The 15,658-nt window shown below is 46.6% G+C and overlaps 2 long non-coding RNA genes across 2 annotated transcripts; both read right to left on the reverse strand.

Moving 5' to 3' along the window:
* Positions 1–2,468: 2,468 nt before the first annotated feature.
* On the reverse strand, positions 2,469–3,670 carry LOC124063985. Its single transcript, XR_006844192.1, has 5 exons — positions 3,589–3,670; positions 3,271–3,336; positions 3,121–3,170; positions 2,954–2,972; positions 2,469–2,681 (listed from the first exon to the last, which is right to left on the reverse strand). It is a non-coding gene; the product is annotated as an uncharacterized LOC124063985 (long non-coding RNA).
* A 7,894-nt stretch (positions 3,671–11,564) lies between these two features.
* Positions 11,565–12,257, reverse strand: LOC124063685. Its single transcript, XR_006844133.1, has 3 exons — positions 12,218–12,257; positions 12,051–12,069; positions 11,565–11,777 (listed from the first exon to the last, which is right to left on the reverse strand). It is a non-coding gene; the product is annotated as an uncharacterized LOC124063685 (long non-coding RNA).
* Between the last annotated feature and the right edge of the window lie 3,401 nt (positions 12,258–15,658).

A 15,658-nucleotide genomic window follows, 5' to 3' on the forward strand; every position in this document is an offset into this window, starting at 1 on the left:
TGCATTGTGCAATGTTCCATGGGTGGTATCCTTCATAACGGTCCAATGACCATTACACCTCTTAACAGACGCAGCGTTTGAGGATTGTCCGTTCCACATTCACATCAATGAGCACGGCCAAGCATTAAGGTAGCCAAGTTGGCTCGCCTGTATTGGTGCGCAGAGCAGAGGAGAGACGTGTGAAATTAAGTTACTTGAGTTGACAACAACTCGTTAACGTATCCCTCACCCCCCGTTAACTCTTTCCTTCTTTGTTTGTTTTCCCGCTCTTCCTCCATTCTCTTCTCCTGTGTAGATTTCTGCTAGGCCATGTAGGTGCAGCACATGAGGACTTATATATAAATTAAATTTATTAAATACTAAACAAAAATATCGCGAGTGTTAAAAATCCACATATAAATGTGGCGGCTCTGGAGGCAGAGGTTTATGATAGGACTAGCAGACAACGGCACCTTGGGAATTTCATCCAAGGAATTTAATTGTAAGAAGTTCACTGACGATTTTCCTGTTCGTTGTACTGAGTGGCGGGAGACGAGGTTCCAAGTTAAAAATTATTTTATTAGTCAAACAGGCTTAAACAATTGTCTGTAAATCCCACATTCACACACTCAATCTAAAGAAAATACACTGGCCTGTTCAGTGGCTGATTACCGGTGAGAGGCAGGTTGGTCGGGGTGAGGGGGGATCCCAGCAAAAGTAAACCACCCCAGCCACACGTGGGAACACACACACTACAGTGAAAATGAACCCAACTCAGGAGAAACTCGCACACAGACAGGAAGGGGGCCCTCCACCCAGGTCACCAGCAGCACCACCACTGGTTCTCAGCAACTGAAGGCAAGTCAAACAGGCAGCTGCAAAGTAACCAACTAAAGTAAACCGAACAATATTAGCTACCACCAAAAAGCCTATTAATCGAGGAAACCTTCAAATAAACAAATAAACTATGATAACAATAATAACAATTACACTAAAACAAACAAACAAAAAAACCCAACCAATTTAACACAATTTCCAAGGAGGAAAACAGGGTTAACCAGACACCACTCATTCAGATTAAAAGAAGACACGTGGATCATGAGCAGAGTCTTACGAGTCTATAGTCTCTGCCACTGTTATCAATATCTGTGGTTGCTGGTTAAAACAGTTAAAGCTAAAACAGCCCACGATAGACCTGAGCTAAGGCACTGGTAAGAGGAACGCGGCACAGCAGGACAAACAGTCCAACAGAGCAGGCGCGACCGATTAAGGCCACCACCAAGCCAGGTGAGGCAGGTGAGGTGGGCGTGACTGGAGCCAGAGTAGGAACAAAGCAGCACCAGGAAACGGGCAAAATACACCAGACGACCGGCAAAACAGCAGCAGTGTCCGCACAGCAGCGGGCTACGGACAGTTATTATTTCTTCTGATTCCTGTCACACACAGATTAAATTAGAAATTAGCATGAAAACGGGGGCATTGTTGAGCCACGGACCAAGACGGCAGCTTAAAGTGGATTTTCCTCACAGCTCCGCTAGACTTCCAATTAGTTTCAAAAGATGTCTAAACAAACGGCGCTTTAAGACTGTGAGAGCAGCTCCAGGGGCCCGTTTCATGAAGCAGGTTATGTGGAAACTCTGAGTACTCTGACTCTGAGTTCAAGAAGCGAGGTAAGTTAACCCTGAGATCGGGGTAAGTTCAGGAGTAAGTTAAGCCCGTTAAGATCCCAGAGGGAGCTCTGCATCTCCGGTGTTGTATAAAACACTCCCGTTTGCAGAAACGTGGAGCAACGCAAAGTATCTGCTCAGTGGTGAGTTCACGGCCACGGTGGGTGATGTGAGCGATGAGAGGACGGATGAGGTTGTGAATGTATTGCAGTGACTGTAACGAAAAACGATAAGGCTCATATAAAAAGTCGGAACAGGATGAAAAATTACCCAGACGTGTTCGGAAAATCCTCGCCCGACGCAATCACATTTCTCTGTGAATCAGTATTGTTTCTTCGTCTACGGACTCCTCCAGAAACAGACACTCGATTTTCGTAAACTTAGCAGGTTCGACGGAGACTCGGTGAATAAGGAAACAGTTCAGGCTTATGTTCCGTAAAGGGGAGGAGTCAGAGACAAACTCGGGCTTTCTGGGATAAAACCTGCTCCCGACCAGGTAACGTTCACAGACTAAGTTACCGCGGTAACAGACTCTGAGTGTGAGTTACCTCGCTTTATGAAACGCTTTAGTCAGGGTTTCGCTGATTTCTGGCTTAACATACTCAGAGTTTCCACATAACCTGCTTCATGAAACGGGCCCCTGGAACAGAGTCATCTTTTTATCCTATTATTTACAACAAAGCTTGATTTGGTGCTGTGATTTTCTGATGTTTTTCATACGGAACCACAATCTGATGGTTTGCTCGACTGTAAATGTTCAGCTTTTAGAGATCTGTTGAGCTTCGTTGGACGAGACGTCATATTAAGAGGCCAGACAGATTATTGGGGAGTTTGCATCTGTTTATTGATTGTGCTGAAATTTCATCAGAACTGTCAATAGATTTGCCAGCAGTGATGTCATACTGCTGGAAGTGACATCATCAGTGGGGATCCTGATGGCACGTGTGTCAGCACCTGGTGGGGATCTTCACAGGTGCCTGGCACAGAAAGAGGAGGCCTTCCCATCACAGTCGCTATGGCTGCCATCATCTCTCCCTGTGGACAGAAACAATAACGGCACGTCAGAGGTCTCCGCTACCCAGTTTTCACGCTCACATCGTTTGTCTTTCCTCACTTCAGTAAGTCCCACTTTATTTCTAAAGCCTTCTGCAAAACTGTTGTTAGAAAATGCTTCACAGCTGCAACAAAGATATGAAATAAGCACAAGAATCCAATGTAGAAGTCAAATGATTTCTGCAGGCTGATCAATAAGTTGAAGTGCAGTCACAAAGAAGCAGGACGGAGCAACAATTCAGAGGAGAACCAACCTGTAGATGTGTCGGATGCCTGTGAAGATAAAGAAAAGATCTTTACTGAACCCCACTCAGCTTGGATCTGCCTTTATTTGGAACTTTACGCTTGAATTAAAAAAGGGTTTTTGTTCAGCACCAAAGATCTGTTTTAACATGAATCATTTAGTGTGCAGATTACTTACATGTGCTCCCATCAGTATTCCCCAGTGCAGAGGGGGATTATAAACACGACCTGTGTAAAGACACACAGAGTTTCAAAATTGGTTTAAGTTTACAATCAAAGGTAAAGGTCATTTTTTTCAAATGAATAATTCATTGTGCACATTACTTACACCTGGTTCAAGCGACATTCCACAGGCCGTAGCCGTGAAGAGAGGAACCGCCATACTAAAATCCATCTGTGCAAAGACTCAGTGTTTAAATGTGAACTTAAATGACAACATTAACACAACAGTTTCTAAACTGCTCTTTTGGTGATGTACAAGGATAGAATGAAAACATGTTTTGCACAAACAAGGCCTTGAAAAGAATTACACATGAAAAGAGGATTTTCTCTTGACGTGAACGCCAAATGTAATAAAGATCAGAAATGTTTTCTGTAGAATCTAAACAGCTGATGCCATGATGAAAGGTAAGAATGAGAGACGTACCTTGTTGTGACGATCAGGTGAGTTTGCACTTGCAGCAGTAGCAGGTAGCAGAGTGTCTTTGAGAGGGAAATCCAGTGCTTATATACCTTATCTTCACCTCCCTTTGCTTTGATCACAGGGACGTGTTTAACTACTATAATGTTACCCTTCGTTAAACAGTATCGTTAAACCTTGTGCTGTTTGGAGAGACGTTGCCCCGTGGGCTGTTTGGGATCGTCAACAGCTTGTGGCTAAACCACTCAGTCAGCTGTATGTAACAGAGAAGAAATATGACCCGCACTAGCCTGGACTGATTAGCCGCCGGCCGCTAATCAAATTTAATCAAAGCTGCCAAGCAAGCGGTCACAGACGGCCGGTATTCGATCCATCCTTGAGCCTTTTACGGATGCCGGCCCTCGCTGACAAAGCAGAAGAAGAAGACAGAGGAACGATAAAATGCGCAGCCAGATTTCGTCTTTCCATCCAAAATCGAAGTAATCCGCTGGGTCTTGACATCTTCAGATGGTGGCAGTAGATGAGGACTTTTGTGTTGGTTCTTGCAGCCAATAACAGAGAAATTTGGCTGCGTTGCTCGTACCTTCCACACCTTCACAGTCTCCATTCCAAAAAGGTTGGGACAAAGTGTACAGCATAAATAAAATGCAAAGTGTGATCATTTGCTAATCCCTTTCAACATATACTCAGCTGAAAACAGGACAAAGACACTGCGCTTCATGCTTTACCTCAACTTCATTGATTTTTGGAAACGTATGCTTATTCCGAATTCCACACAAGGTGGGACAGGGGCAAGAAAAGACTGGGAAAGTCATGGAGTGCTTGAGAAACACCTGTTTGGAGCAGTCCACAGGTTAACAGGTTCATTGGTAACAAGTGGGTTAACTGGTCTACATCACCATGAACCAACGCTTCAGTGTGTAGCCAGGATGGGGCTGTTTCAACGTGACTGGGTGTCCAAGGGGCATCTTCGATAGGCTCACTTGTTCCCAGGCAAGGATGGAGCGAGGGTCAGCACTTTGTGAAACACGTGACGGGATAAAGGACATTACTCCACGGGCTCAGGATCACTCTGTGGAGACGTTATCGTCGGCAAACACGGTTCGTTTGCGAATGATTTCACTCTGTTTGTATATGACACATTAAAGGAGAGCAGCTGAGTAAAGTTAGTTCCCTTACGTCGCCATGAACAAACCCTTCAGCGTGTACTCGGGACGAGGCTATTTGACGAGGAGCGCTCTTTTGTCAAAAGTCACGCGTGACAGCCATGGGGACCTTTTCATTGCTAAATACTGCGTAGTTGTCGACGCACAGTACAACTCCGAATGCAAAGAAGCTGGGACGCTCTGTGAAAAGTGAATAAAAACAAAATGCAAACATTTGCCAATGAGCTGTGCTCAGTGATAAGTGTTTGTGCCCACAGAGTGACATCCTTTATACAGTCGTGTGTTTGACAAAGTGGCGACGCTCTCTTTCCAGGATGCCGCTTTCATACTCAGATAGATAGATAGATATACTTTATTGATCCCAGGCTGGGAAATTACAGTGCAGCAGCAGCAGCATTACACACAGTGACGATGCCGTAAAAAGAAAAAGAACAATCTGCGTAAATTATGTTAAAATAGCAATATACAAAGCAATACAAAATGTATATACAACAAATAAACAGCATTGGCTGCTGTGCAAAAATAGAATGTAAGGTGCAGTGAAGCAAGTGTGTAAAAACATATAAAGTACGCAATGACTGTATGTTATGAGCAGAGTTTAGCTGTTATTGTACAGTGTGATGGCGTGTGGCAGGAGAGACTTCCTGTAGCAGCCTGTGGGAGAAGGTGCTCCTCTGTCTGTCTGCTGTGTGATGGAGGAGGTGCTGATCGTTGTCCACCATGGATAACAGTTTGTTCAGCGTCCTGCTCCCCACCACGGTCTCAACAGACTCCAGCCTGAGACCGAGTACAGAGCCAGCCCTCTTCATGATCTTATCAAGTCTGTTAGCGTCGCTGGCTCTGATGCTGCTGCCCCAACACACAACAGCAGAGAAAATGGCAACAACAGACTGGTAGAAGATCTCCAACATCTTGCTGCACACGTTGAAGGATCTCAGCTTCCTCAGGAAACAGAGTCTGCTCATCCCCTTCTTGTACACCGCCTCGGTGTTAGATGTCCAGTCCAGTCTGTTGCCGATCACCACACCCAGGTATCTGTAGTCCTCCACCTCCTCCTCCACCACCTCCCCTCTGATCCATAGTGGCCATGAAGGCGTCCCCTTCCTCCTGAAGTCGATCACCATCTCTTTGGTCTTGTTGACATTCGGTTCCAGGTGATTCTGTTCGGACCGCTCTACAAAGTTGTCCACCAGTGTCCTGTACTCGCCCTCCTCTCCCTCTCTAATACACCCGACAACAGCTGAGTCATCAGAAAACTTCTGCGGGTGACATGACTCAGAGTTGTACTGAAAGTCAGTGGTGTATCAGGTGAAGAGGAAGGGAGAAAGCACAGTTCCTGTGGAGCTCCTACATCACTGACCACCACATCAGACAGGACGCTGCCCAGCCGGACAAACTGTGGCCTGCCTGTCAAGTAGTCAGCAATCCAGGAGATCCTGGCGTCGTCAGCACCCATCACCAGGAGAAGCTGTTTTTTCCCCCTCTTCTCTTGTTCTCTTGCTCCACTTTTTTCACATTTTTCCAGATCCTGTTGGAAAGAGTTCTTCTATGCCATGTAAGTAGTTTGAATTGAATATTTTACCATGTGTGAATGAGCTTTCCCCTGGATGTGCAAATCAAATGTACTGTGATGCCTCTGTAACAGGGTAATAACTTCCCTTGGCGTTATTGTTGTTCCACTTGCCATTGGGATAACACAGTTTGCTCCATGCTGTCCATGTGGTGAGTCGTGTCGTAATAAGGTCTGCTAATAAAAGGATGAACTTATTCTACACTGTAAATTTATATAGTATTTGTATGGCTTGACATTTCTTAAATGCGACAGCAACTAGACTGTCCATTGTATTTTTAATTTTTCCATTTTACTTTTATATGTTTAAGTGCACCCAATTAAAGGAAAGTCGCTAGTTTAAATGCTACAATAATGGCTAATCTTAGTTTGTGTATTTCAGTGTGTGTTCGTCACGTCGTGGTTTATTACAGTCCTGCCTGTGAGACATTTTTGCTCCTGTTTTCCCAGGATATGGGCAATAAATGGTGAGTTGAACCAAATTCACTGAGTTGGCTTTTCACTAAAAAAAATACACAACGCAGAGACGAGTTACATTCAAGGATTCAAGGATTCAAGGAGCTTTATTGTCATTTCACACATGTAGAAACATGAGGTGGAACGAAATTAGTTTGCCCGGTCCCGGTTAAGTCCAATTACCTAACAAAATCCATCCATCCATTTTCTATACCGCTTATCTGTCAGGGTCGCGGGTGGGCTGGAGCCTATCCCAGCTGACCACGGGCGAGAGGCGGGGTTCACCCTGGACCGGTCGCCAGTCAATCGCAGGGCCAACATACAGGACCGGGATTCGAACCTGGAACCCTCTTGCTATGAGGCGACAGTGCTAACCACTGCACCACCGTGCCGCCCCCTAACAACATACCTAATGCAAATAAATATAAACAACACTATATACATATAAAAAAAACAATCAGAATAAGAGATATCCACAGTACTGCGATATTGTGCAAATGGCGGAGTAGTGCAAATGAACGACAGTAGTGCAAATGAAATGAGTAGTTCAGAGTTCTGTGCAAATGGCTGCATTGTGCAATGTTCTGTGGGTGGTTGTCGGGAAGGGTGTGTGTGTGTGTGTGTGTGTGTGGGGTGTGAGGTATGGGGGTGGCGGCAGGGGCTACAGAGGTCCTCCAGAGTTCAACAGTCTCACAGCTTCTTCCCAGAAGCTGTTCCTCAGTCTGGTGGTCCTGCTCTTGATGCTCCGCAGCCTCCTGCCTGAGGGCAGAGGGGCAAACAGTTTGTGTGAGGGGTGGGTGGGGTCCTTCATGATGCAGGAGGCCCTTTTCCTGCACCTGGAGGTGTAAATGTCTGTGGTGGTGGATAGGCTGTGTCCCACAGTCTTCTGTGCAGCTTTCACCACCCTCTGCAGAGCCTTCCTCTCTGCTGCAGAGCAGCTGCCGTGCCACACAGTGATGCAGGAGCACAGGACAGCACTCTCCACCACACGTCTGTAGAAGGATGTCAGGACTGAGCTCCCCAGTCCGGCACGCCTCAGAGGAAGTAGAGGCGCTGGTGTGCCCTTCAGCACCCGCCCTGGGATATTATCGGGACCTGCAGCTTTGTGTGAGTTTATCCTCTGGAGGGTCCTCCTCACCTCTGCTGGGGTCACGCTGAGGGGCTCTTCACCAGGTGGGGGGGGGTGAGTCTGGTGCTGAGGGGGGGCGTCCGGGTCCTCAAAGCGGGCGAAGAAGCTGTTGAGGGCTTCAGGCAGTGAGGGGTCCGTGAGGCATTGTGCATCTTTGGTCTTATAGTCTGTGATGCACTTTATGCCCCTCCACATGCTCCGTGGATCGTTGGACGCAAAGTGTCCCTGGATCCTCTGGGCGTATGCGGTCTTGGCCCTCTTCACTCCTGCAGTCAGCTCTCTTCTCGCCACCCTGAGTGCCAGTCTGTCACCTGACCTAAACGCAGCATCCCTGGCTTTCAGCAGAGACCAAACCTCCGTGTTCAGCCAGGGTTTCTGGTTTGCGTAGGTGGTTACTGTCCTGGTGCTGGTAACATCCTCTGCACACTTGTAGATGTAACCGAGGACAGCAGATGCGTAGTCCTCCAGGTCCACCTCTCCCTCACGGACAGCCGCTTCCATGAAGACCTGCCAGTCTGTGCGCTGAAAACAGTCCTGTAGTGCAGGGACAGCATCGCTGGGCCACACGGTGATGGTCCTCTGTGTCGGCGTGTGGCGTTTGAGCAGAGGACGGTAGGCAGGAACCAGCATGACGGAGATGTGGTCGGAGAAGCCGAGGTGGGGGTGGGGGACAGCTCTGTATGCGTCTCGTTTGTTTGTGTAAACACGGTCCAGCGTGTTATTTCCCCGTGTCGGGATGGTGACATGCTGGTAAAACTTAGGCAGAGTGTCTGTCAGGTTTACGTGGTTGAAATCTCCCGCAACCACGTAGAAAGCCTCCGGGTGCTTGTTCTGGAGCGAGCTGATGTTATTGTGTAGCTCGCGTAGCGCTTCGCTAGCATTAGCACCCGGCGCGACGTAAACAGCCATGACAAACACCGCCGTAAACTCCCGAGGCAGATAGTGTGGCCGGCATTTCACCGTCATATACTCTATCGCCTCAGAGCAGTGGCTGTTAGCCTTTGTGCAGTTTGTACACCAACCTTTATTGACGTAGACGCATAGTCCGCCCCCGCGAGCTTTCCCCGACAGCTGACTGCGGTCCGCTCGGAAGAGAAGCCGGCCGTCGATCTGGAAGGCTGGGCCCGGCACGTTCTCGTTTAGCCATGTTCTCGTTTAGTTCTGTGCAAATGGCTGCATTGTGCAATGTTCCATGGGTGGTATCCTTCATAACGGTCCAATGACCATTACACCTCTTAACAGACGCAGCGTTTGAGGATTGTCCGTTCCACATTCACATCAATGAGCACGGCCAAGCATTAAGGTAGCCAAGTTGGCTCGCCTGTATTGGTGCGCAGAGCAGAGGAGAGACGTGTGAAATTAAGTTACTTGAGTTGACAACAACTCGTTAACGTATCCCTCACCCCCCGTTAACTCTTTCCTTCTTTGTTTGTTTTCCCGCTCTTCCTCCATTCTCTTCTCCTGTGTAGATTTCTGCTAGGCCATGTAGGTGCAGCACATGAGGACTTATAAATGTATGTAGTGATATAAATTTAAATTTTATTTAAATACTAAACAAAAATATCGCGAGTGTTAAAAATCCACATATAAATGTGGCGGCTCTGGAGGCAGAGGTTTATGATAGGACTAGCAGACAACGGCACCTTGGGAATTTCATCCAAGGAATTTAATTGTAAGAAGTTCACTGACGATTTTCCTGTTCGTTGTACTGAGTGGCGGGAGACGAGGTTCCAAGTTAAAAATTATTTTATTAGTCAAACAGGCTTAAACAATTGTCTGTAAATCCCACATTCACACACTCAATCTAAAGAAAATACACTGGCCTGTTCAGTGGCTGATTACCGGTGAGAGGCAGGTTGGTCGGGGTGAGGGGGGATCCCAGCAAAAGTAAACCACCCCAGCCACACGTGGGAACACACACACTACAGTGAAAATGAACCCAACTCAGGAGAAACTCGCACACAGACAGGAAGGGGGCCCTCCACCCAGGTCACCAGCAGCACCACCACTGGTTCTCAGCAACTGAAGGCAAGTCAAACAGGCAGCTGCAAAGTAACCAACTAAAGTAAACCGAACAATATTAGCTACCACCAAAAAGCCTATTAATCGAGGAAACCTTCAAATAAACAAATAAACTATGATAACAATAATAACAATTACACTAAAACAAACAAACAAAAAAACCCAACCAATTTAACACAATTTCCAAGGAGGAAAACAGGGTTAACCAGACACCACTCATTCAGATTAAAAGAAGACACGTGGATCATGAGCAGAGTCTTACGAGTCTATAGTCTCTGCCACTGTTATCAATATCTGTGGTTGCTGGTTAAAACAGTTAAAGCTAAAACAGCCCACGATAGACCTGAGCTAAGGCACTGGTAAGAGGAACGCGGCACAGCAGGACAAACAGTCCAACAGAGCAGGCGCGACCGATTAAGGCCACCACCAAGCCAGGTGAGGCAGGTGAGGTGGGCGTGACTGGAGCCAGAGTAGGAACAAAGCAGCACCAGGAAACGGGCAAAATACACCAGACGACCGGCAAAACAGCAGCAGTGTCCGCACAGCAGCGGGCTACGGACAGTTATTATTTCTTCTGATTCCTGTCACACACAGATTAAATTAGAAATTAGCATGAAAACGGGGGCATTGTTGAGCCACGGACCAAGACGGCAGCTTAAAGTGGATTTTCCTCACAGCTCCGCTAGACTTCCAATTAGTTTCAAAAGATGTCTAAACAAACGGCGCTTTAAGACTGTGAGAGCAGCTCCAGGGGCCCGTTTCATGAAGCAGGTTATGTGGAAACTCTGAGTACTCTGACTCTGAGTTCAAGAAGCGAGGTAAGTTAACCCTGAGATCGGGGTAAGTTCAGGAGTAAGTTAAGCCCGTTAAGATCCCAGAGGGAGCTCTGCATCTCCGGTGTTGTATAAAACACTCCCGTTTGCAGAAACGTGGAGCAACGCAAAGTATCTGCTCAGTGGTGAGTTCACGGCCACGGTGGGTGATGTGAGCGATGAGAGGACGGATGAGGTTGTGAATGTATTGCAGTGACTGTAACGAAAAACGATAAGGCTCATATAAAAAGTCGGAACAGGATGAAAAATTACCCAGACGTGCTCGGAAAATCCTCGCCCGACGCAATCACATTTCTCTGTGAATCAGTATTGTTTCTTCGTCTACGGACTCCTCCAGAAACAGACACTCGATTTTCGTAAACTTAGCAGGTTCGACGGAGACTCGGTGAATAAGGAAACGGTTCAGGCTTATGTTCCGTAAAGGGGAGGAGTCAGAGACAAACTCGGGCTTTCTGGGATAAAACCTGCTCCCGACCAGGTAACGTTCACAGACTAAGTTACCGCGGTAACAGACTCTGAGTATGAGTTACCTCGCTTTATGAAACGCTTTAGTCAGGGTTTCGCTGATTTCTGGCTTAACATACTCAGAGTTTCCACATAACCTGCTTCATGAAACGGGCCCCTGGAACAGAGTCATCTTTTTATCCTATTATTTACAACAAAGCTTGATTTGGTGCTGTGATTTTCTGATGTTTTTCATACGGAACCACAATCTGATGGTTTGCTCGACTGTAAATGTTCAGCTCTTTCAGAGATCTGTTGAGCTTCGTTGGACGAGACGTCATATTAAGAGGCCAGACAGATTGTTGGGGAGTTTGCATCTGTTTATTGATTGTGCTGAAATTTCATCAGAACTGTCAATAGATTTGCCAGCAGTGATGTCATACTGCTGGAAGTGACATCATCAGTGGGGATCCTGATGGCACGTGTGTCAGCACCTGGTGGGGATCTTCACAGGTGCCTGGCACAGAAAGAGGAGGCCTTCCCATCACAGTCGCTATGGCTGCCATCATCTCTCCCTGTGGACAGAAACAATAACGGCACGTCAGAGGTCTCCGCTACCCAGTTTTCACGCTCACATCGTTTGTCTTTCCTCACTTCAGTAAGTCCCACTTTATTTCTAAAGCCTTCTGCAAAACTGTTGTTAGAAAATGCTTCACAGCTGCAACAAAGATATGAAATAAGCAACAAGAATCCAATGTAGAAGTCAAATGATTTCTGCAGGCTGATCAATAAGTTGAAGTGCAGTCACAAAGAAGCAGGACGGAGCAACAATTCAGAGGAGAACCAACCTGTAGATGTGTCGGATGCCTGTGAAGATAAAGAAAAGATCTTTACTGAACCCCACTCAGCTTGGATCTGCCTTTATTTGGAACTTTACGCTTGAATTAAAAAAGGGTTTTTGTTCAGCACCAAAGATCTGTTTTAACATGAATCATTTAGTGTGCAGATTACTTACATGTGCTCCCATCAGTATTCCCAGTGCAGAGGGGGATTATAAACACGACCTGTGTAAAGACACACAGAGTTTCAAAATTGGTTTAAGTTTACAATCAAAGGTAAAGGTCATTTTTTTCAAATGAATAATTCATTGTGCACATTACTTACACCTGGTTCAAGCGACATTCCACAGGCCGTAGCCGTGAAGAGAGGAACCGCCATACTAAAATCCATCTGTGCAAAGACTCAGTGTTTAAATGTGAACTTAAATGACAACATTAACACAACAGTTTCTAAACTGCTCTTTTGGTGATGTACAAGGATAGAATGAAAAACATGTTTTGCACAAACAAGGCCTTGAAAAGAATTACACATGAAAAGAGGATTTTCTCTTGACGTGAACGCCAAATGTAATAAAGATCAGAAATGTTTTCTGTAGAATCTAAACAGCTGATGCCATGATGAAAGGTAAGAATGAGAGACGTACCTTGTTGTGACGATCAGGTGAGTTTGCACTTGCAGCAGTAGCAGGTAGCAGAGTGTCTTTGAGAGGGAAATCCAGTGCTTATATACCTTATCTTCACCTCCCTTTGCTTTGATCACAGGGACGTGTTTAACTACTACAATGTTACCCTTCGTTAAACAGTATCGTTAAACCTTGTGCTGTTTGGAGAGACGTTGCCCCGTGGGCTGTTTGGGATCGTCAACAGCTTGTGGCTAAACCACTCAGTCAGCGCTGTAGGTCACAGAGAAGAAATATGACCCGCACTAGCCTGGACTGATTAGCCGCCGGCCGCTAATCAAATTTAATCAAAGCTGCCAAGCAAGCGGTCACAGACGGCCGGTATTCGATCCATCCTTGAGCCTTTTACGGATGCCGGCCCTCGCTGACAAAGCAGAAGAAGAAGACAGAGGAACGATAAAATGCGCAGCCAGATTTCGTCTTTCCATCCAAAATCGAAGTAATCCGCTGGGTCTTGACATCTTCAGATGGTGGCAGTAGATGAGGACTTTTGTGTTGGTTCTTGCAGCCAATAACAGAGAAATTTGGCTGCGTTGCTCGTACCTTCCACACCTTCACAGTCTCCATTCCAAAAAGGTTGGGACAAAGTGTACAGCATAAATAAAATGCAAAGTGGATCATTTGCTAATCCCTTTCAACATATACTCAGCTGAAAACAGGACAAAAGACACTGCGCTTCATGCTTTACCTCAACTTCATTGATTTTTGGAAACGTATGCTTATTCCGAATTCCACACAAGGTGGGACAGGGCAAGAAAAGACTGGGAAAGTCATGGAGTGCTTGAGAAACACCTGTTTGGAGCAGTCCACAGGTTAACAGGTCATTGGTAACAAGTGGGTTAACTGGTCTACTCACCATGAACCAACGCTTCAGTGTAGCCAGGATGGGGCTGTTTCAACGTGACTGGGTGTCCAAGGGGCATCTTCGATAGGCTCACTTGTTCCCAGGCAAGGATGGAGCGAGGGTCAGCACTTTGTGAAACACGTGACGGGATAAAGGACATTACTCCACGGGCTCAGGATCACTCTGTGGAGACGTTATCGTCGGCAAACACGGTTCGTTTGCGAATGATTTCACTCTGTTTGTATATGACACATTAAAGGAGAGCAGCTGAGTAAAGTTAGTTCCCTTACGTCGCCATGAACAAACCCTTCAGCGTGTACTCGGGACGAGGCTATTTGACGAGGAGCGCTCTTTTGTCAAAAGTCACGCGTGACAGCCATGGGGACCTTTTCATTGCTAAATACTGCGTAGTTGTCGACGCACAGTACAACTCCGAATGCAAAGAAGCTGGGACGCTCTGTGAAAAGTGAATAAAAACAAAATGCAAACATTTGCCAATGAGCTGTGCTCAGTGATAAGTGTTTGTGCCCACAGAGTGACATCCTTTATACAGTCGTGTGTTTGACAAAGTGGCGACGCTCTCTTTCCAGGATGCCGCTTTCATACTCAGATAGATAGATAGATATACTTTTGATCCCAGGCTGGGAAATTACAGTGCAGCAGCAGCAGCATTACACACAGTGACGATGCCGTAAAAAGAAAAAGAACAATCTGCGTAAATTATGTTAAAATAGCAATATACAAAGCAATACAAAATGTATATACAACAAATAAACAGCATTGGCTGCTGTGCAAAAATAGAATGTAAGGTGCAGTGAAGCAAGTGTGTAAAAACATATAAAGTACGCAATGACTGTATGTTATGAGCAGAGTTTAGCTGTTATTGTACAGTGTGATGGCGTGTGGCAGGAGAGACTTCCTGTAGCAGCCTGTGGGAGAAGGTGCTCCTCTGTCTGTCTGCTGTGTGATGGAGGAGGTGCTGATCGTTGTCCACCATGGATAACAGTTTGTTCAGCGTCCTGCTCCCCACCACGGTCTCAACAGACTCCAGCCTGAGACCGAGTACAGAGCCAGCCCTCTTCATGATCTTATCAAGTCTGTTAGCGTCGCTGGCTCTGATGCTGCTGCCCCAACACACAACAGCAGAGAAAATGGCAACAACAGACTGGTAGAAGATCTCCAACATCTTGCTGCACACGTTGAAGGATCTCAGCTTCCTCAGGAAACAGAGTCTGCTCATCCCCTTCTTGTACACCGCCTCGGTGTTAGATGTCCAGTCCAGTCTGTTGCCGATCACCACACCCAGGTATCTGTAGTCCTCCACCTCCTCCTCCACCACCTCCCCTCTGATCCATAGTGGCCATGAAGGCGTCCCCTTCCTCCTGAAGTCGATCACCATCTCTTTGGTCTTGTTGACATTCGGTTCCAGGTGATTCTGTTCGGACCGCTCTACAAAGTTGTCCACCAGTGTCCTGTACTCGCCCTCCTCTCCCTCTCTAATACACCCGACAACAGCTGAGTCATCAGAAAACTTCTGCGGGTGACATGACTCAGAGTTGTACTGAAAGTCAGTGGTGTATCAGGTGAAGAGGAAGGGAGAAAGCACAGTTCCTGTGGAGCTCCTACATCACTGACCACCACATCAGACAGGACGTTGCCCAGCCGGACAAACTGTGGCCTGCCTGTCAAGTAGTCAGCAATCCAGGAGATCCTGGCGTCGTCAGCACCCATCACCAGGAGAAGCTGTTTTTTCCCCCTCTTCTCTTGTTCTCTTGCTCCACTTTTTTCACATTTTTCCAGATCCTGTTGGAAATAGTCCTCATGTGCTGCACCTACATGGCCTAGCAGAAATCTACACAGGAGAAGAGAATGGAGGAGAGCGGGAAAACAAACAAAGAAGGAAAGAGTTAACGGGGGGTGAGGGATACGTTAACGAGTTGTTGTCAACTCAAGTAACTTAATTTCACACGTCTCTCCTCTGCTCTGCGCACCAATACAGGCGAGCCAACTTGGCTACCTTAATGCTTGGCCGTGCTCATTGATGTGAATGTGGAACGGACAATCCTCAAACGCTGCGTCTGTTAAGAGGTGTA

This window comes from Scatophagus argus, chromosome 8 (genome assembly GCF_020382885.2).
Source record: "Scatophagus argus isolate fScaArg1 chromosome 8, fScaArg1.pri, whole genome shotgun sequence".
Taxonomy (NCBI): domain Eukaryota; kingdom Metazoa; phylum Chordata; class Actinopteri; family Scatophagidae; genus Scatophagus; species Scatophagus argus.